General features: G+C 43.2%; 2 long non-coding RNA genes across 3 annotated transcripts in view; one reads left to right on the plus strand and one right to left on the minus strand.

Annotated features, from left to right (window-relative positions):
• Window positions 1-4,849: 4,849 nt before the first annotated feature.
• Window positions 4,850-18,814, minus strand: LOC138760839 (uncharacterized). Of its 2 annotated transcripts, none has more exons than XR_011355896.1 (3): window positions 18,733-18,814; window positions 7,438-7,582; window positions 4,850-4,958 (listed from the first exon to the last, which is right to left on the minus strand). It is a non-coding gene; the product is annotated as an uncharacterized lncRNA (long non-coding RNA). The 2 variants fall into 2 exon arrangements; XR_011355895.1 differs by lacking the exon at window positions 18,733-18,814 and adding an exon at window positions 13,701-13,900.
• Window positions 13,996-22,736, plus strand: part of LOC138760837 (uncharacterized) — a 154,326-nt gene continuing 145,585 nt past the window's right edge. Inside the window, exon 1 of the long non-coding RNA XR_011355894.1 lies at window positions 13,996-14,114. This is a non-coding gene — a long non-coding RNA (uncharacterized lncRNA). The remainder of the gene's footprint in view (window positions 14,115-22,736) is intronic.

Consider the following 22,736-nt stretch of genomic DNA (forward strand, 5'->3'; position numbering starts at 1 on the left):
CAAACAAAAAGGATACGATTCAATAAGATAGTACGGACAGTTACATAAACTAAATAAGACATTCCGTATATCACCAACATATATAAATTGTAAATCATATCCATAATTCATATTCTAAATAGTATATACCTTTTTTAGAAAAAAACTGTAATAATGCAAACAAAAGGAGGAAAGAAGAAAATATTAGAGGGAAAAACTCAAACCCGTTACCTAACTGCATTGCCAGATTCTATATATGGCTGGTATTAAATATTAAATTTTAATAGAAGCCTGTGTCTAAAGCTGACGCTGAGGGGCTTGGTCTTATGGTCCACCTGGCTCTCTCTCACTTCCAGTGTCAGTGTATGTGACTTGGTTGGTGCAACTCATATCCCTGAGTCAGACAGTTGTGGTCTCAAGTCCCACTGCAGCTTTGTGACCACAAAAGCCAGGCTGACGCAACACTGCAGTCCTGAAGGAGTGTTGCAATGTCAGGCTGCTGCTTTTCAATGAGATTATTCAAACAGGAACTCATAAAATAACCCATAGCTTCACTTACAGAAGGGCAGAGTTTGGCGCCTTGGGCAATGTCTCCACCCCACTGATCAATAGGCTGATAATCCAGTCAATACTTCATGGGCTCTTGTTTTGCACTGATTGCCTACAATCAAGAAAATCTTCACTTGATTATAAAGTGGTTCGGTATACAATGAAAGGTGATTTATAAACATGATTTTATCTGTTGCAAAAACCCAAGGTTTGCATTGGAGAATAAGCTTCACTGTTACTGGGGTATACACATCAATACCACACATGCAGCATATAGTAAGTACCACCCCTATCTCTGTGTTGATAGTTTTGATCTTCAATACACACTGTGTTTTATTTTGTGAAAGATTTTAGATCTCCGCTGATGGAACAGAGAGGAGTGAAGAGATGGGAAGGAAGATCCAGTGAGACTGTCTCAGTCCATCCATTGACAGAATGTACTCCTCCTTTTGAAGTAAACTTCCCCACAAATTGTTTCCAGCGGAGCCAGCATTGTGTTGACAGATTTTAAAAGTTGGTACAAGCCATATTTTTACAAGGATTTTGGCGAGGGAGTTCCCATCGCTGGCAAGACCAGAATTTATTCATCCTCCTTTATTGCCTTTGAATTGATTGTCATTTCTGAGGGAAGTTAAGAGTAAACATGTTACTGAGCGGATTTGGAGCCACAAATGAACCAGGTCAGTGAAGGTCAACTGATTTCTATTATTATTTCTGACACCAACTCTTCAATCCCACATGTATTCAATTTAATTCCTGTATTGACATCAATGGCTTTTACATCTAAAATCTTTTATCTTCAATATATTCATCAACTGGACCTTCACAGCCTCCTGGTTGTGAATTTGGCTTGATGGAGTGGGGAAAGGCATGGAGTTGGGAATCCCAAGTAATGATGTAAAATCAGAATTAAACAAGCAAGTTTGCAGATGCTGGGGTCGAGTGCAATACACAAAAGTGCTGGAGAAACTCAACAGGTCATGCAGCGTCCACATGAAGAAAAGGGTAACCAACATTTTGGGCCTGGACCCTTTGTCACATCTAAGCAAAGACAACAAGTGCCTGAATAAAAAGGTGGGAGGAGTTGGGAGGACAGGAGGGAGGAAAAGGCAGGGGGAAGTACAGTCAGGAGAAAGAAGGGAAAGGGGATAGGGAGCTGAAGGAAAGGAGACAGAGGGAGAGATAGGTTGGGTGATCACATAATCGTAGAGCATGAGAGCAGCAGGGATAACAGAAAGGAAGCAGTATCACATCGCTATAAATGCAGAAATATGAAGCTGGGCCATGACAACCTTGGTCTGGGAATCAATGGCCAAAAAATGGCTGCACCTCCAGGAGCTTGCTGCTTACAGCTTGTCAGTGTCCTGTTTAAATGAACGTTCCATTGCCTTCAGCCTGAACAAAATGGAATGACAGAGTGGTTATTCAATAAAGTTTGGGGAGGAATGGAATATATCTAATAATCAACAATTCTCTCAGAGATTGAGGTGGCACAAAAGGAAGCCATAAGCCAATTGGGTCCCTGCTCGCTCTGTCTCCTCTGTTCACTATTCAGCTTTTCCCCTATTACCAGTGACAAATGTATCACATTTATACGCATATCTGATACTTACCAAATGAAGGGGCCAAAAACTCTCAATCAAAAGGTTAATTATAGAGAAACAGAATTTAAACCCAGGATAATTATGTTAGACTAAGTAGAATTCACAGGTATCATATTGATATCCCATACTCATATATATATATACATTTCCATGACGTGATTAATAAAAAGTTGTGACTATCAAGGAAGACTGAATAAGCGATTATCTTTTCTCTAGTAAAAAGAAGGCATGGAGCAACTAATGCCTTTGAAATGCTAAAGAACTTTGCCAGTCTAGGGTGCAGGAGATTTTTTATTTGTGAAGGTCTTGAATCCCAGAGACAAATAATTTACAAGTCACTTGATTTATAGGAAACAAATATAAGGCAAGGATGTAATGGCCACCCCTGTTCAGAAGATGGTAGTGGACTTTCTTGAGGGAGAACAGTGGAGGCTCTTCAGAGAGTTGATCACATGAGCATAGGGCTAGAGAGAGTGGACCAAAATTTCCTTTTTTGGAGATTGTTAGTACACCCAATGAGGATTTTTGACAAATTCAACATCGTCATATTTTTACTGATATGTTTTTTTTTTCATTTCCTCATTTTATTGTTAAACTGAATGCAGATTTTCTTTCCCCGGTCTTTCCTAATGCTGAGTCTGGGTTCTTGCAGTCAGACAGATGCCCTGTGACATGATTGCCCCCAGCAGGAAGGTGAGGTTAGGCGTTTCTTTAGATAAGGAAGTACTTTGGCATGTTGAATTGTGGTTGTGAGACAGTGGGCAAAGAATTATTTGGAAGATTTTAATTAGGGGCTTGGCAAACGTGTATGACATGCCAGATCTTTAATCATCTGAGAAAGTAACAAAAGCATATTCCAGTTATTAACCGATTCAAGAGTTCCAGAGTTTCTGTTCTTACTCTACCTGTCTCTGGTGTTTCCAAGACTTCACACGCTCCCACTTTGCCAGGAGTTGAATATTGCACCAGGGGATCATTTTTATCAACAGTGCAACAAAAACATTTATTAAAGTTTGCTCACTGACTGAAACAAACTTTATTTTTATGTATTAAAGGGCTCAATAAGTTGTAGGATTATAGCATAAAGTCAACCCTCCCAAGAATTCAGTACATTCTGGAATCCATCTGGATCACAGTCAATATACTGTATACTGCATCTTATTTGCCTCCATCCGGTAATCCATCTATGGCTTTGCCTTTGGGAGATAAAACAGATATCCCCCTGCCTTTCATGTGAAGACATCACCAAACTTCCCAGCACTCATCTTAAGGTTAGCAGGGACCCACTAAAAGATGCAACTTCTGTCCATCTACCCATCTGATTGACAAGGCTTAGAAAGTTACCATCCAAATGTGAGCAAAGGGGATTTGTGTAGATGGGCAAAAGTGGTCTGCATGAAGATTTGTGGGTGGAAGAGCCTGTTTTGTGCTGTGACTGAATATCAACAACAAAGAACTCATCTGAAATGGGAAGGTTAGATCAAAATCCAGTGAGAGAAGAAGTGAATTACATTATGCCTATTATTATTGGAGTCAAGTCCAAAGAATTTAAGAAGAGGAGAGTTGGGATTTTCCCATTTTTACCTAAGAAATCCTAGCAGCCAATCAAGGAAGCCTCAGGAAATTTCAGTGTGAAGAATTAACTCGAAAGTCTGCAGATACCATGGATGAAGTAAAAGCATAATGCTGGAGAAACTCTGGAAGTCAAACAGTGTCCTTTATAGAGCAAAGATAATGATACATAACTGACGTTTCGTGTTTGAGGCCTTCATCAAGGTATGGAGAAAATGTGGGTAGGCACCTGAACAAAATGGTGGAGAGGAAGGGCAGAGGAAGGAGCACTTTTTCACAAGCAGGAGGTAATAGGTGGGTAGATAAAAGAGGGAGGGCACACCAACAAATAAGGGGAGGGGGATAGCTCTGTGAATGGAGAGGGAAGGGGTGGAGAGCTAGAGGAAAGAAGACAGTGGGATGGAGAAGAGAGAGGAAGAACAACAAGTAGGTCAGCAGAAACCAAAGAAGCCAATGTTAATGCTATCTGGCTGGACAATGCCGAGTCGGAAAATTAAGTGTTGCTCCTCCAATTTATAGGTGGTCTCAATTTGACAGTACATGAGGCCATGGACAGACATGCCAGTGTGAGAGTGGGGTGCAGATTGAAACAATTTGCCACTGGGAGATCCCTGTCATTTATGTGGACAGAGCGAAGGTGGTCAATGAACCGATCTCCCAGTCTGCATCCAGACTGATACACAAATGAAGTGTTGCTTCACTTGGAAGGACTGCTTAGAGCTCCAAATGGTGCTGAGGGAGGAGGTGTGGGTGCAAGCGTGGCATTTCCTGGGGCCGCAGGGGAAGGTGCCCGGGGGTGATTAGTAGGAAGTGTGGAGAGTATTCATTTGGTGGGTGCAAGATCTGAGCTCACTCTCTTCAACAGGTTCACCAGAGGTAAAAAATAACTCAACTAAATGTGTTCACTTAGTTTATGATCTTGTTTAATTGTTATAACTTTAATATATTTTTAATCCACTTAAAAAAAATTATTTAAGCCTATTTGAACAATATATAAATGTACCTGAGTACCATTGGTAGGAAGAGCTCTCTCAGCTCACTTTTCCTGTACGAGACAGATAATTGTCAATCCAGAGTTCTGCTGGCAGTTGGAAATGGCACAGGGAATTGAGAACAAAGTCTTGTAATTGAATGATTGCCTTTACTCCAGAAGGAGGAGTGTTTTCCCAACTCACTCAGTCACATTTTGTTTTCTGGAAGTAGATGTCTCCTTGTCCCGAGAAGATTGTTCAAATTCCATTGATCTCTTTTACACTGGCAAGGATTGGACAGGATTTGTCCCACATTACTTTGTATTATACATTGATCAGTTGCAACATCTTGCAATTTATGTATTTATACACAGGTAGCATGACTATACATTATAGTAAAAGCCCATTAATACCACATTTAATCTGAAGCAATGTTCTGTCATGAAATCAAGTGAGTAATAAAGACCTCAAGAAATAATTACTCCTTGGTGTTGAATAAAGTTCATATTTGCCTGACAATCTGAATTTATCCTTGGAACTTTATGAATGCAAGGACATTCTCACATAAAAGCAAAAGATCAACTCTAGTGCCCAAATTGGACAAACACCCTCTGTCACATTCACTTTTTCTCCAATGTACCTTGAATATTTTTTGATTTCACTATTAGCAGATTTAATTTGTTTACAGAAATAAATAGAGGTTGTTAGACAACTCCCTGTTGATTCATATCATGTTAATGTCAAATGTCAATCAGAATGACATTCAGTTAAAACAGAAAGCTGCCAGATACGTTGTTATTTATATTGATGAGACTGAATTCACCAGAGTTGAACTAAAATATGCTGAGATTTTATAACAATGTTTTGGTTTGGCCCATTGTTTCCTTCGGGTATATAACCTGACTCTCTTTTCTCTTCACTTGAACTGTTTAACTTCTTCTATGTCATGACAGGGTTGTTTGTGTGTTGAAGGTTGAATAAACATTGAATCTACATTGAGGTTCCCGTCCAGCACGAAGAGCGCACAACATTATTGGAGCTGCCAACATTTGGATAAGTTGTTGAATTAGGGTCCTGCCTGCCCTCACAGTGAGATCTCTTGAAGCGATTTGTAGCATGAAACAAATGTCATTATGTTGAGACCAATACTTCTGTCAGCACTAAAACATTCTCTGCTGATTGACACAGTACCATTTTCGGGGGAGGTTTCTGATTGTAAACCCTAATGTGGTCATTTACCTCACTGCAGTCTGTGTGAACTTCATGTAACTTTTCTGCCTTTTGTTATAGTGTCTATAACCTCCTTTAGCAGGCTCTGGATGGATCACTTTTCTTGTGGAGTTTTATTTTTAAATGAATTATATATTCATTGACGATGTAAAACTATTCCTATAAATAGTTTCCATGGTTTAAGTACTGGTGAACCTTTTTGAAAATCTTATTTCCCAATCTACCTGAGCCCACGTACCCTTCACATTTACAAATTTTCAAGATTTTAGTTTGTGATTGATTTTCCTGTCTCAAATTACAGAAACAATGCAATCACTTTCCTCAGAGGAGCCTGTTATTGAGACTGGTTAAATGTTGTGGAGAAGCCAAAATAAAGAAGACATGCATGAGGCAGAGGATTGACAGATGTCAGACAAAGGGGGAGAGAGAGAGGAAGTTAAGAATACAATGTGGAGTTGTTGATAAGATGACAAAGATGACAAAGGTTAGAATCTGGCAAGTACAAAAGATGAGTGTGGTGGTATAAAGAGAGAACAGATGAAACCAAAGGAGGGCCGGGGAAATGCCAAAGAATCCAGTGAGGAGATGGGGATGGAGTTGAGAATGAGGATGGTGGGGGTTGCGGGTGGGGTGGGGGGGGGGGGGGGGAAGATGAGAAAAAGGTGGAAGGGGTACAGAAGAAGAGAAAGTGAATCATTATGTGAAATTAGAAAATTCTACATTCACACCATTGGGCTGTAGACTGTTCATTCAGAACATAAGGTGCTGTTCCTCCAGTTTACGTTGAGCCTCACTCTGGCAGTGGAGAAGACCCAGGACAGACAGGTCGAGGTGGGAATGGGAAGGGGGGGGGGGGGGCAATGAAATGGCATGCAACCAGAAGCTCAGGATGGCCATTGTAGACAGAGTGTAGATGCTCTGCAAAATGTTCCACAAATCTTATTGGTTTAGAGGAGGCTACACGAGGAGCACTGAATGCAGTAGATAATGGTGGAGTCTAGTTGCAGCTGGTGGGAAATGACAGAGGATGATGTGCTGAAGTGGAGAACAAGAGGAACCCTATCACTGTTCTGTTTGGAGGGGGCTGGGGTGGGGGGTGTTGGGTGTAAGAGTGGAACTTTGAGACCTGTAAGAAAAAGGACAACATATCAGATGTCCTGCAATGGAAGCCCTTATCTTGAGAGCAGATGCAGTGGAGATTGAGAAAGAGGGAGAAAGGTATGGCATCCTTACAGGGAACTGGGTGGAAGAAGGTGTAGTCTAGGTAGCTGTGAGAATCTGTGGGTTTATTGTGAATATCAGTGTAATGTTTGTCTCTTGAGATGGAGACAGAGACCTAGAAAGGGGAGAGAACTGTTAGAAATGGTTCAGGAGAATTTCAGAGCAGAGTGGAGATCAATCATAAAATTGATGGGTGCAGGAAACAGCCCCAGTGCAGTTGTCAATGTAACTGATGCACCATCAAATACCACAAAAGACTGAAGTTGTGAAACTGATAGGCTTTTATTGAATAAACTGGAGCAGCAACCAACCTCATCAACTGATCACGGTGGATGAATGCGGAGCATGCAAGGGGTTATTGGTAGGATCGGTCTCAGGAGGCGTGTCCAGCCAGCAATAGCCAATCATAGTATAACAGTGGTTTACCACATTTATCCCTCCTTTGTAAGAAGAGTCCTGCGGGGTGAAAAAGAGAAAATGAAGCAAATATATACATATATACATATTTTACAGGTCAAGTCTGTAGCATAGGAAATAGGAAGTAGGAACAGGAGTAGGCCAAAAATGGCCCATCGAGCCTGCTCCGCCATTTAATAAGATCATGGCTGATCTAATGATGTGGTAATGGTTGGGGAGGGGGGGGCACCACGGCACCCTGAGCAGACTGTGATGTCGGTCTGTCATCACCAGTTACAGTTTGTCAGGGGGAAGGGACAGGTGAAGGGAGGAAAGAGTGTGGTGCTGGTGCATCATGGGTGACAACATTTGCCAGAGGTGGAGAGTGGTCAGCAGCAGGTTCAGGGACCCCAGTTGGGGAAAATATTTGTTGGTGGTTGATAGTGGTTGGAGGGCACCCCATGGTGCTACATCCTGAATCGAGACTGTGTCTTTGCACCCATCAGGGAATGCCACGTAGGCATACTGGGGATTTGTATGGAGGAGGTGGACTCTCTCGACTAGTGGGTTGGTCTTCGATTGCCTAGTGTGCTTCCAAAGCAGGATTGGTCCTGGGGAGGACAGCCAGGCAGGCAGCATCATCCCTGACGTAGACTTTCTAGGGAAGATGAGGTGTATTGTTTGTGGCTGTTCATAAGAGCAACAGCACTGAGTGGAGTGTGTCTGGGAGGACCTCTTGCCAGTGGGAGACAGGGAGTCCCAATGACCTCAGGGCCAAGAGGATGGTTTTCCAGACTGTGGCATTCTCCCTTTCCACTCTGCATTCCTTCTGGAATTGTAGATGGTGGTGTTCCTCGTGGCGATGACCCGGCCAGCAAGAACTGCCGCAGCTCATCCCCCGGTCACTGTGGATAAAGCAGGGGTACCCAAAGAGCATGAAGGTATTGCGGAGGGCCTTGACTACTGTAGCCGTCATGTCTGGGCATGGGATGGAGAATGGGTAGCAGGAATACTCATCAGCGATGGTGAGAATGTTTATGTTCTGATTTGAGGAAGGGAGAGGCCCTTTGAAGTTGATGCTCAGGTGCTCAAATGGGCGAGTTGCTTTAATCAGGTACACCTTGTCCAGCGGTAGAAGTGCAGTTTGCACTTGGCACAGACCTAGCAGTTTTTGGTCATTGTTCTGACTTCCTCAATGGAGTATGGTAGGTTCCGTGCTTCAATGAAATGGAAGAACTTAGTAACTCTGAGGAGACAGAGGTTGTTGTGGAGGGTCTGCAATTTGTCCATTTGGATACTGGTGTCTGAGAGCTCATTAAGTTTGCCAGACCACTAAGGATATCGTAATTATAGGAGGACAGTTCATTCTCCACCTGAGCATTTTATCATTCTTGATTTTGCCCTTTTGTTTATTGTTGAACATGTAGGCGTCCGCCCACTGGTCCAAGAGGAGAGTGAAGCATTTGCCAGCGAGGTAGTGCCTCCAGTGTTGTACCGCCTCCACGATGGCCTGGACTCCTTTTTGACTGAGGAATGGTGGACCTCGGGGCCTTGTGCATAAGAAGAAGGTGATAGGTCTGCCTGCTTGGTTGAGTGTAGCAGCTGAGGCAAAGTCGGGTGCATCACTCTCCACCTGGAAAGGGGTGGGCTCATCTATAGCATGCATCACTGGCTTGGTGATGTTGTCCTTGATGCAGCCGAAAACTGCGCAGGCTTCTGCCAACAGGGGGAGAAAGATGGCTTTGACCAATGGACGAGCCTTGTCATCAAGGTTGGAAACCCACCAAGCATAGTATGAGAGAAATCCAGGCATCTCTTCAAGGTTCTGAGGGTGTGGGGAAGGGGTAGCTCCAGTAGAGAGCGCATGCAGTCGGGGTCAGGACCAATGACCCCGTTATTGACCATACAGTGGATAATTGCTAATCAGGTTGTCTGGAAAACACAGTTCTCCTTGTTTTAAGTAAGGTTCAGGAGCTTCGCAGCCCGGAGGAATTTTCGAAGGTTGGAATCGTGGTCCTGCAGTTGCGGTCACAGATGGTCACATTATTGAGGTATGGGAAAATGGCCTCCAGTTTAAAGTGATCCACCAAGCAGTCCATCTCCCATTGGAAATGGAGACCCAATTGGTGATGCCGAAGGGGACCCATAGGAAGTGGTAGAGATGACCATCCACCTCTAATGCAGGTATACTGGCAGTCCTCTGGGTTGATCGGAAGTGGTGATAGGCCGGCTTCAGGCTAATTGTGGAGATATTGTGCAATCTGATTAACCATATAGAGTATACAGGGAAAGGTATACTCATCGAGCTGAGGGTACTAGTTGTTGGTCTGGCTATAATCTATGACCATTCTGTTCTTTTCCCTGGGCTCTCCGGGAACTATTGCTATCCTCGATGAAGCCTTTGCCCAACAAACGCTGCACCTCTGACTTGATGAATGCTCTGCCTGCGGCGCTGTATCACGTGCTCCTGGTGGCCACCGGCTTGCAATTGGGGGTGAGGTTCGCGAACAGTGGTGGGGTGACCTTGAGGGTCGAGAGCCCACGGGTCATGGGCAGAGGGTCATCTAAGAACTATTTGTTGCAAACGGAGAGGCTGGGATGGGGCCCATCGAACTCCAATTTAGCGCTCTTAAGTTGGGACTGGAAGCCCAGCCCAGCAGAGCTGCAGCATGACGAGGAGCCTGAAGTGTTTGTAAATGTACCTTCAATGGTTAAAGTCATCGCTCAGGACTCATTGGATGTATGCCTTATGGGATTTGGACATGAGTGATATCTTATGGCTCACTGGACTCTCTTCGAGGGATAGGTATTTAGCAGTATTGGGGTGGATAAGGCTTTCTGTACTCCCACTATCAAGCAAGCAGTTTATTATGCAACTGTTTACCTGGATGTCCATCATAGACCTGGCGAGATTGTGTGGTCCCTCTTCGTTCAGGGTGGTGGAGGCCAGTATAGATTCACTGTCTGAGTCTGATGAGGGCCCGAGTTCCCCAGATGACCGCCTTCGTGCTGTTCCCCTGTGATGCTGCCCGAGAAAATGGCACCGGCCACGCAGTCCAAAATGGCAGCTCCCATGACTCGCATGTGGCGTCACTGGTCTGCAGAGAAGATGGTGCAGATTGTACTGCTAGGGTGGTGACTGTCCGAATGTGGCGCTGTTAGGTTTTTCTGGTGGTTTAAACTGGCAAACTTTTGCATCATGTCCTCTTTTCCCACATCTAGAACATACCACCTCCTTGGCAGACAGGATTTCCTTGGGTGTTATCCCTGCCTGCAGAAGTAGCATTTGGGGCGATCACCCACCAAGGCACCTGAGGTCAGGTCACTAGAGGAGTAAAATGATGCCTGTGACCATTTGCTCAAGGTGCAGGACGATCCCCAGTCCCAAGATAGCAGCACCTGTGGCGGTCAAGATGCGGCCGAGTAGTCATCTGTTTTGGAGGGCTACCTCCAGCATCTTTGGTAATTCAACCACCCTTTGCAGATCAAGTACCTTGTGTTCTAGGAGTTGCTGTCTTATGTATCCGGACCGAATGGCGGCCACATAAGGTTCCTGGATGAGGTCCTTTGCAGTCGTAAGCCCTGCAAAGGGCTCGGAGAGTCCATAGGTACTTGGCTCACCAGGTCACTGTTTCCTGGTGGTCAGAAGATGCTGTGCATAGACCCCGTTCACCTTTCTGTGATGCTGGACCTTCAGTGTGCCCATGGCATTGTTGATTATTGGGAAGATTAGGGGTCCGACTCTCTGTCCTCATCCAAGTTAACAATGTTCGTGGTTACTGTCAGGAAGTCCTCAAAACAATGTAGCCAGAGCTTGAACGTGTTCAGGGTGTCAGAGGATCTAGGGTCTATGTTGAGTCTCTTTGGTTTCAGGTATTGCTCCATTTTCTTGAAAAATTATAGTCAATAAAATTGATGCACCATCAAATACCACAAAAGACTGAAGTTGTGAAACTGATAGGCTTTTATTGACTATAGAGTAGAGCAGCAATCAAACTCATCGACTGATCATGGCAGAATGAATGGAGAGCATGCAAGGGGTTATAGGTATGATCATTCTCGGGAGGTGTTTCTAGTCGGCAGTAGCCAATCACAGTATAACAGTGGTTTACCACAGTAATGGAGGCAGAGTTGGCGGCATCCATAAGGAAGGAGAGCAGGGATGACATAAGAAGTTCTCATCAGTTGGGGTCAGAGCCTCCTTACAAGAGAAATAGACAAGAAGAACTCAATGAGATGCATGGAGGGACAAAGATGAGGCTTGAAAGGTCAACTGCCTATGCTTTCCATGGATACTGCATGATCTGCTGAGTTTCTCCAGCACTTCAAAAGTGGTTATGAGATGTGTGCCTTCTTCAGCCGAAGCACAGAATAGAAATGCAGGGAGGTCATGGTATAACAATTGGTTGGGACACAGCCGGAGCATTTTGTGTCATTCTGGTCACCACTCCATACAAATGATATAATTATGCTGTAAAAGGTGCAGTGGAGACTCTCCAGCATGTGGCTTGCTATGGAATGTTTCACATGATGAGAGATTGGATGGGCTAGGCTTGTTTTCCTTGGAATAGAGAAGGCTGTGTGGGGATCAATTAAAATATACAAAGTTATAAGGGGTATACAAGGCACGTTACCTTATCCAAGAGGTATCAATAACTAGAGGGTGTAGGTTTAAGATGTGGGATAGGTTCAGAGGATATCTGAGGAAGAATTGTTTCACACAGAGGTCAGAATCTGAAATGTAGCACCTGTGTGGGAGGTGGAGTCATCTTCTCACGTTTCAAATCGATGAGGATGAGCACTTGAAATACCACTGTGTGGATGGCAACAGAAAACTACAAATTAGCAGATTGTTGCCACCATGAACATTATGGGTCGAAGGGTCTGGTTCTCTGTTCTGTGAGTATGACAGCTCTACATAATGAAAGTAACATGGATCCTCATATTTTCAGCTTGAGTTTCATGTTGCTGTGGTCATATAATCTTGATGTACCTTGTCAGGATTCCAACCCTTTCATCAAGTGGCATGACTGCAAGAGAAGTCACATTCCGCTGGCTTGCTGACAGTGACCTGTAGACCCTCTTGTGCAGACAAACTCCAGGGGGAGATGCTTTGCATCAAAGGTGCTCAGAAGCCTTTTAAGTGGCTGACAGGAGATAAAGGCTGAATTAACCAGCAGGAGTGAGACATTGCTATGCTGGAAAGAGAACAAGTTCAAGAGTGCAGAACACAGAAGTGGTAAAGAAACTCAGAAGGTCACGCAGCATCTGTAGGAAACAGATGCTGGTCGACATTTCAGGCCAGAGCGCTTCTTTAGGAAGGATGAAAATCAGGCAGATGGTGGGGGTGGGGGGGAGGAAGCAGGAGGAGAAGGGGGGGGAGGAAGCAGGAGGAGAAGGGGGAGGAGTACAAGGTAATAGGCAGATGCAGGCTGGAGGGTAGAAGAGAAGAAAGTTGTGATGTAGGAAGGTATGAATTTTGACATTTCAACTACTCCCCACAATGGGCCAGCACAAACACCCCAGCCCTCCACACTCAAGTCATACTAGGTAAGATCATCTTCCATTCCTTGGTAAATAGTGCTTCCCCTTTGCCATTCAGGCCAAAGTGGTGGATGAATTGATGGGCAGGTTGGGACAAAGCGACTCAGTCAGGTTGGAAGGGAATGTCCACATCCCGCTGGTATATTATTTCAGATTTATTGTCAGAGCACATATATGATGTCACATGCAACCCTGAGATACTTCATCCCTTCGGGTGCCACAGAATTACCCCTAACTGGCAGTGCAAAAATTAACTGTACACAGAGTAAACATGTAAACAAATAAAAGAACTGTAATGAGATAACGAATGTAAACTGTTCAATACAGAGAGAACAAAGAAATTCTGATGGGGGAGGGGTAGCAGCTGTTCTTGAACCTGGTGGTGCGAGTCTTGTGGCACCTATACCTCTTTCCTTATGGTGGCTGCGGGAACAGAGCATGTGCTGGATGGTGTGGGTCTTTGATGATTGCTGCTGCTCTCCAATGGCAGTATTCCCTGTAAATATTCTCAATGGTGGGCGAAGTGGGGGAGGGTGGGGGGGGGGGGGGAGAGAGGGTTTTGGCTGTGATGACCTGGGGTGTGTCCTCTACCTTTTGAAGGACTTTATATTCAGGGGTATTGGTGTTCCCATACCTGACTGTGATGCACACTTTCCACCACATCTCTGTAGAAATTTGCCAGGGTTTCTGGTGTCATATCAAACCTCCGCAAACTCCTGAGGAATTAGCGGCACTGACGTGCTTTACTCACGATGCCATTGATGTGTTGGGTCCAGGAAAGATCCTCCAAGATAGTGACTCCCAATAACCTATATTTGCTCACCCTCTCCACCTCTGATCCCCCATTGATCACTGGATTGTTTACTTCAAGCTATCTTGACATCAACAATCATCTCCTTGGTTTTGGTGTCATTGAGTGAAAGGTTGTTGTTGGTGCCCCATTTGGCCAAGTTTTCAATCTCCATCCTGTTTGCTGACTCCTTCCCTTCCTTTAAACAACCCATTACTGGTGCAGCCAAAGCCCACACTGCGGCATAGCTATTGATCTGTAAGTAGCACCTGCCTTTTGTTCGCTTTTATAGACGAAATGTTCTATATTTATGAAAACAAGCCACTTTCCTGATGTGGACATTCCCTTCCAACCTGACTGAGTCGCTTTGTCCCAACCTGCCCATCAATTCATCCACCACTTTGGCCTGAATGGCAAAGGGGAAGCACTATTTACCAAGGAATGGAAGATGATCTTGCCTAGTATGACTTGAGTGTGGAGGGCTGGGGTATTTGTGCTGGCCCATTGTGCTGCCCACATTTCATTGCCAGGTTCCAGAAGATATATACAAGCCCAAGCCCCTCCACAAAGACAGGAGGAGAGAGGCAAGGAAGATGGAATGGAGGGGAGGAGGGAGATGCAGAGACTGTGGAGGAGGAAAGATTGAGTTGAGGAAGAGGAAAAGGAGATTTAAGGTGGGACAAAAGTGCATAAGAGGGAACTGCAGAGGAGGGAGGTGGTTATAAAGATGTGTATGAGGGAGGGGGGATGGAAGAATGAAGGAGGCTTGAGAGAGAGGTGTGGAGGAGGTCGCAGAGGGGAGGGGTGTGGAGGACAGAGCAGAGGAGCGTGTGGAGGAGTGTGATGCAGAGAAAGGTGTGGAAGGATGTGAAGAGGAGAAGGTGAAGAATGGAGAGGTCTAGATGAGGGAGGGGAGAAGGAGGATGATGAAAGGGAAGGGGAGAGCAGTGTGGAAGGAAGGGAGGTAAAGAGGAGGCAGGGGAGAACAGAAGTGCGGATTAGAGAGAGAATAAATATCCTGCCCTACATTTATGAAGCTTACATCACTGTAACAATTTCATTTTTAAAGATCATAGTGTTCATTAAAATGCTTTTGTTTGGACATAATTGCATCAGGATCCCAATTTAACTAGTAACAGGTTTGAAAATACTGTGCTAATGTTGTGCACAATTTAAATTGCTTAATGTCATTTATTCCTTATGCTGGTGTTTAAGGTGAATGAAAGCTACCAGGATGAATCCATGGAGACAGCAGTTAATGGAGTCTCCCATTCCTTTTCATTAAGGAGATGCCTTTACTCCAGTGCTGAATAGAATTATATTTTAAGAAATTGGGAAGTGTTTCTTGAATTGTTCTTATGGCATCCCAAGCTTTGTAATTAATGCCATCCATCAGGGCTTGCAAGTTCTTGGCACTGACTCACTGTCTCAAAGCTGCCCTGGTTCTGCAGTTCAAGTAAATACTTCCTTCCCTCACTCCAAGGATCACCAACAGGAAACCAAATTTGGTGACTGTTTTGCAGAATATCTCTGCTTCGTTAGGTGTGCAAGTGTAACCCAGGGCACTCAGGTGCCCGTCACTTTATTTCTCCAACTCATTCCCACTTTAACTTGGTCTTTGGCTGCTTAGACAGTTCCAATAACACCCAACACAAGGTCAAGGGGCAGCTCCTCATCTTCTACCTAAGCACACTACCATCTTCAGGATTCAACGTTGAATCCATCAGTTTCATTTAACCAGTTTTTGTCACAACTGTCCAGTTCAGGGGGTAAGCACATCAAATCTACCTAAGTTTTTCTCTCTCTGCAGATACTGTTTGATCTTCCAAGTATTTCCTAAACTCTCTTATTTCAGAGTATTTCTTAGTTTCCATATCTCATGGTTCCAAATGATGTTTTCCTCTCTATTTACATCTCTTCCAGAGACCAGCTGTAGTTAACAATTCTTCCCTGACCTCACTCACACAGCTGGCTGCATCACATGCGTCATTTGGTCTCTCTTGGTCGCCACCCTCTCACATTATCTTCATTCTCTCTGACCCCTCCCTCTTCTCTGCAACTAAAATCATACTTTCTTTGTTTCAATGGCCTGAAACATTCATGGTTTCTCTTTCCACTAATGCTGTTTGACCTGCTGAGTGATTGTCAGCATTCTGTTTTCATTTTCATTGAACTGTCAGTAAAATCCTGATTCTCCTTGAATTGAGAATGCACTGTTGCCATTTAATGGCATTTCCACAGATGATCTTGTGACACTCCTAATGCTGATGCTTGGTGGTTTGAAACTTGCATCAGCTTTGAACTGTAGCTGAGCCATGAAGGTGAAATGTGACTTACTTTGAGGTGACAATTCACAAGATGAGTAATTACAGATGGAGCTGAGGGAGCTCGTAGTTTAGCTTTATTGCTGATGTAGTTCAGGCTTCAGTGAAGCACGATATAGCTAGAAACATGTCTCATTCACATCGCTCCAGTAGTTGTTCATAGCATTAGCTCCAATCCAACCACAATAATCCACGGCAGGTTTTCCTTCTATCACTGAATCATCCTCCGAGTTTGTTCCTGTGATGTGGCAGCAATGCTCAGATTAATATCGCAGTAGTGTTGTGTGCACAGTTGCATGATGTTCTAATGGAGGCTTGATGAGCATTAAGTATCTAGCGCCCTTGGATTCCCTGATATGGAACTCACCTTATCATTCACCTTATTAGTATTAACCTGTCATTGGGAAATTGCTACTGCACAGACATTTATCAAGGAAGGTATCACTGGAACTGATGATTTGATTAGATTGCTGAAAGATCCTTAAATGGAAATCATCTTATGAGGCAACACTTTTTCCTTGGTGAGTGGTGCCAATAACGACAGGGTCAATGACACAGCCTTTGACAATTCTCTTAAAGAAACTTGTGGAGATGAAGCACATGCAGAATTGAACGTTTTTGAAGATAGGGCCAACTAATTTGTTTCTACTTTTCAGAGATATATTGTTTGAGTGGCAAAATAGTGCCAAGGCCAGGATTGTCTCCTGATCTTGTGTAGCCTTGTGTCATGTCTTGTTACAGCCCTGCATCGATTAATTTAGTATTGAACGATTGAAGGGAATTATTGCCATCATTGGCCCATATCAATTGAAAATAGCTGCTGGTCAGTGGGCTCCACATTGATGGATATAACATAGTTCATGGTAGATCCATGCAGTGGCTGTTCAGGGGAATTGATGGTTCCTGTTTGCACATCCATATCACCGTTTACAGCACGGAAACAGGCCATGTCGGCCCTTCAAGTCCGTACCGGTTCACTTGCCTTGAGAGTTCCTTGCACACTGATACACTGCCTCGTGTGGGCTACCTCTTTCTTCTCTGATAAGGTCTGAGCTCTCTTGACTACATTAGATAAGGGGAAAGAATATATAGGAGGAAGAGTCAGCTATTTCAGCAACATTATGCCTGCTCCACTGTTCAATAATATCATCACTGATCTTTAACCATTCTGCACTTCATCCATATTCTCTGATTTTATTAAAATCATCCAACCTCTCCATCTTGAATATACTCCACAGCCCTTTGGTGGAGAATTGAAACCCTCTGGACAGTTCTTCACCTCAGTACTCCTCCCTTCTTTTGACCCTAGTTTCTAAACCCCCCCCCCCCACCCCCCCAGGCATGGAAACATCAACTCCACATCTACCCATCAAGGTATTTGAGAACCTTAGTGTGTTTCAATGGTATCATCGGTCATTCTTCCAAACTCCACAGGGTATAAACACAGTTTGCTTCACTTCACTTTCTATTAATGATGAAATATCGCTTTGTAGTGTCCTGAAGTAAAATCTCCCTTTTTGAATTGAATTGTTTGTTGTCACATGAACCAAGATAAAGTGAAATACATGTAGTGCAATAATAAATCAAAAGTGCAGGTGTAGTTTTACAGGAAGTCAGAGTTCAGAGTATGGAGAAAGTACAGTTAAACTAATGCAAGGGCATCATCTTTCACCAATGAAAGATCCATTTAAAAGTCTGACAACAGCAGGAAAGAAAATGCCCTTGAATTTATAGGTTAATTTTCAAGCTCAAGCGTTTTTTATCTGCCGAAAGAGGGGAGAAGTAATTATTGGGATATATGTGGCAGTTTTCCTGTGACACTGAGAGGAGCAAATGGACAGCAGGTTAGATTGATTCACAACTCTGCCATTTCTTGCTGTCTTAGAACCATAGAACACTACAGTATAGAAACAGGCCCTTCTAGTCTGTGCCAACCATTTGTTTTATTTAGTCTCACTGACTTGAACCCTGTCCATAATCCTCAATACCTCTCCCATCCACGTATCTGTTCAAATTGAGTTCTCATTCACCACCTCAGCTGGAAGCTTGTTCAATACTCCCACCACTCTTTGTTCCCCCTAACCTTTTCCCCTTTCACCCTAACCCATGTCTTCTGGTTTGTATCTTACCTACCCTCAATGAAAAAAGCCTATTTACATTTACTCTGTCTATCCCCTTCATAATTTTAAATAGTTCTATTAAATCTCCCCTCATTCTTCTACGCTTCAGGGAATAATGTCTCAACCTGTTTAACCTTTCCCTGTAAGAACGGGCAACATCCTAATAAAACTTGTCTGTACTCTTTCTATCTTCATTGATATCTTTCCTGTAGTTAGGTGAACAAAACTGGACACAATGCTCCAAATTTGGCCTCCCCAATGTCTTATATAACTTTAACATAACATCCCAACTCTGAAACTCAATATTTTGATTTATGAAGGGCCAATTTGCCAAAAGCTCTCTTTACAACCCTATCCACTTGTGATGCCACTTTCGGGGAATTATGTACATGTATTTCCAGGTCCCTCTATTCTACCGCACTCCTCATTTACCGTGTGTGTCCTTTCTTGGTTTGTCCTTCCAAAATGCAACATCTCGCACTTGTTTGCATTAAATTCCATCTGCCATTTTTCCATCTGGTCCAGATTCCTCTACAAGTTTTGAAAACCACCTTTGCTGTCCACAACACCTCCAACATTAGTGTTATCTGCAAAGTTGAAGATCCAATTGACCACATTATCATCCAGATCATTGATGTAGATAACAAACAACAATGGTCCCAGCAACGATCTCTGAGGCACACCACTAGACACAGACCTCCAGTCTGAGAAGCAATCATCCACCACTACTCTCTGGCTCCTCCCATCCAGCCATTGTCAAATCCAGTTGGTTGGGGCTGTAGTGAAGTGCCAAGGCAGCAGATCTTGGATTGGATTAGCTGTAGTCACCTCTCATCTGTGGTTTCTCTGGTAGCAATCAGTGGTGAGCAGAGTGCTACAGCCCACAACTATTCACAAAATACATATATGATTTGCAGGAGGCACCATCTACCATATCTAAGTTTGGTGATGACACTAAATTGAATGGAAAAAACAAATTGTGTAGAGGACACAGAGGTTGTAGATAGATTTTGATTAGTTAAGTGGGTGGGCAAGTGTCAGGAAGATGGAGTGCCATGTTGGTAAATGTGAGCTCATCCACTTTGGAAGAAAAAAATAATAAATCGGATTATTATTTAAATAGTGAAAGATTGCAGAAAGCTGTTGTGCAGAGGGCCTTAGAAGTGCTTGTTCATGAATTACAAAATGTTGGTTTGCAGGTGCAACAGGTAATCGAGAAAGCAAATGAGATGTTGACTTTCATTATGAGGGGGATTGAATTGAAGGGAGGTTCTGCTGGAGCCGAACAGGGTACTTGGAATGGCTATACCTAGTTCTGGAATTTAGAAGATTGAGAGGGGATCTCATAGAGACATATAAAATTCTGGCAGGACTGGACAGAATGGATGCAGATGGGATGTTTCCAATGATGGGAAAATCCAGAACCCGGGGCCATGGTTTGAGGATAATAGGCAAACCATTTAGGACCGAGATGAGTAGGAATTTCTTTACCCAGAGGGTGGTGAATCAGTGGAATTCATTGCCACAGAGGGCAGTAGAGGCAGGTTCTGGTCTCCTTACTTGAGGAAGGATATACTGGTTTTGGAGGTAGCACAGAGGAGGTTCACCTGGATGATTACTGAAATGAAGGTGTGAGCCGATGAGGAGTGATGGCACCTTCTACTATGCTCTCTTTTTAGAATAGAGGGGATCTTACAGAAATATCGGAAATCTGTGGTCCTGCAATATTAGATGTGGTTTGGTACATGGTCCAAGATTGCTGAAGGATTTATGATATTACAGCTATGTTCATTATTTCAGATCCAAATATGTGGCTGCATTGTTTATTCTCATTAAAGACCCATTCAATAGCTTTCCAGTTTGTGAAGTAGATTGAAATGTTAATCAATTAACATGTTTACATTTACTTTTGTGGGAATGACACGTACAAGTGATCGCACCAACAAAACAATGTTTTTTAAAAATTGAATATTGTTAAGCATACAGGGATACAAATTAATAGGTAGAGTGAGGAGCAACAATATAAATTAGATGGCACAGTCATGCTGGAACACAGGGGCCACAGTATAGTTGTACTTGAAACTTTGAAAGTGGCACAGTATGATTGAATGAGCAGTTAGTGAAGGTTAAGTGATCATGGGTTTAATTAATGGAGGCAGAGTACACAAAAGCAAGGTTATGTCCAACCATAGTTAAATATTGGATGAGTTCACTCTACTTTGATATCGAATTCTTCTCACCAATGTTTATGGAAGATGAGAATTTTCAAGAGCATCCAAATAAGATCCTTTCTTGATTAGTAAGGATGTCAAAGGTTATGAGGAGAAGGAAGGAGAATGGGTTAAGAGGAAAAATAGATTAGCTATGATATGAATGGCAGAGCAGACTCAATGGGCCAAATGGCCCAATTCTGCTCCTATGCCTTATGGTCTCACTAGAATGGTTCTAGGGATGAAGGATTGTTTCCACATGGTTAGAATGGAGAAGCTGGGTCGAAGTTGAGCAATTTGAAGGAAGTGTATAAAATGGTGTCAGGTTTGGACAAGGGAAGAAGAGACAGGTGATGGATGGTTTCGGATTCGGGGAAAAATACTGCTTTTGGTGAGGAAACATTTATGTTTTTAAATGTAGGGAGTATGGGAAGTAAGAGTCAATTAGGGAAAGGAAATTAGATCAACATGAGGAAAAAAAATTTGAAGATTATGTGGAAAGAAATGGAGAAAAGGATTAGTCACTTATCAATAACCTAGCATGAAATCAAAGGACTGAATAGCCCCCTTCTGCATAATTAAGCTGATGATCCAATTAGATTATGCAGCACCATCTTTTACCATGCATCAGTTAATGATCTTTAATGCTAATTTTATAATCATAATTTAACAACATTGATAACAATCAGAAACAAAACCAATGCAGGTGACAAACCATTTTTCAGCCTTTAGAAATGTTACTGACTCTTACTGTGCCGGTGTTCTTTTAATCCCCAGTTACCTCAGGTTATGAAAGTGCTACTAATCTGAAACTCTACATTTAAATCTATTAGTGCATCCTGTCTTCTTTTTAAAAAAAAGATACAGCGCAATAGAAGCCAATTTGGCCATTTAAACCAGTGCCGCCCAATTGCACCAAATGAACTGACAAACCTGTACGTAAAATAAAAATGGCGGTGTTGCCAGAGCTGCTGCTGCTTGGTGCAAACCCACGGAGAGTGGGGAGAGGAGATGCAGTGCTCTGCCGCCGGGTTCTACTGCCCAGTCCAACTACTGATGGCTTTGAAAAGACTTTAAATGTCCTGTTAAAGGAGCCAATTGCGGTTTAATTTAAAATCCTGCAACCACGGGGTCTGAGCCCAAAACTGTGGTGACTGTGTTCGGCAGCAACCTCGAGGGGTTGCAGACTCAAGAGAAGCAAAGGACTGGTGCAGGACACCAGAAAATAGTGAGACCACCCCTCCCTCTCCTTTTTGAGTTGGAGAAGCAGAAGAGAAGACCCTATACCAGTGAGGTGCTCTGTGGTTGAAGAATACACAGGAGGTGGGCTGTTAGTAACTCGAGGTAAGGAATCCACGCAGGCTGTGGCAGCTGTGGACAAAGCACTCACACAAGACTAGCTGAAGGAGTACCAGAACTGAGATGTGAGAGGGTGCTGATGGCAACAAAAGCTTCAGGATCGTGTCGAAGGTTAGGATCTGGAGCTTGGTTTGGACTGAAATCTGTGTGGCTGCGGAAGCTGCAGGAGTAGTGGAGGCAAATCCATGGACACTCAATAACTCTGAGTGGACTTTCTTTTGCTTCTCTTTTTCTGACTATAAGGAGCACTGGGCAATTTCTGCTGATGGCAAATCTTTGTTTGAAGGCAGACTCGAGTCAATCTTGTGTAATATTACACCTGTTTTATTACATGACAATAAAAGGATCTTGGTTTTTGGAGAGTGGGAAGAAACCAGAGCACCTGGAGAAAACCTATGCAGACGTGGGGAGAAGGTACAAATTCCTTACAGTGTTGGAATCGAACTTGGGGGATTGCTGGTACTGTAATAGCGTCGTATTACACTAACCATGCTGTGAACCATGAACTGATAAAGTGAAATATTAAAGTAGGAATAAATTCAAATTCCAATAAAAATTAAGCAACCTTTTCACCAATGCAAGTGACATTATAGTTGTTATTTGGGATGACATTGTCTGGTTGCAAAGATTCACCTCTCTGTGAGGTCATTGTGATATGGTTCAGACTAAAGCAGTTTTACATGCAGATATTATTTTGTAAATAACTACTTCTGTAGCCCTTTTATTTTTACTATGGTACCAGAAATGTAAAAATTGAATGTTAAGATCTATAGTGAGGAATAAATCAATATTTTTTTCCTTTTTGGTGACTATTTTAAATGATAAAAGCAAAGCAACCCCTTTCCAAAACTCAGCAAATCTCAATAT

Source organism: Narcine bancroftii, chromosome 4, assembly GCF_036971445.1.
Source record: "Narcine bancroftii isolate sNarBan1 chromosome 4, sNarBan1.hap1, whole genome shotgun sequence".
NCBI lineage: Eukaryota > Metazoa > Chordata > Chondrichthyes > Torpediniformes > Narcinidae > Narcine > Narcine bancroftii.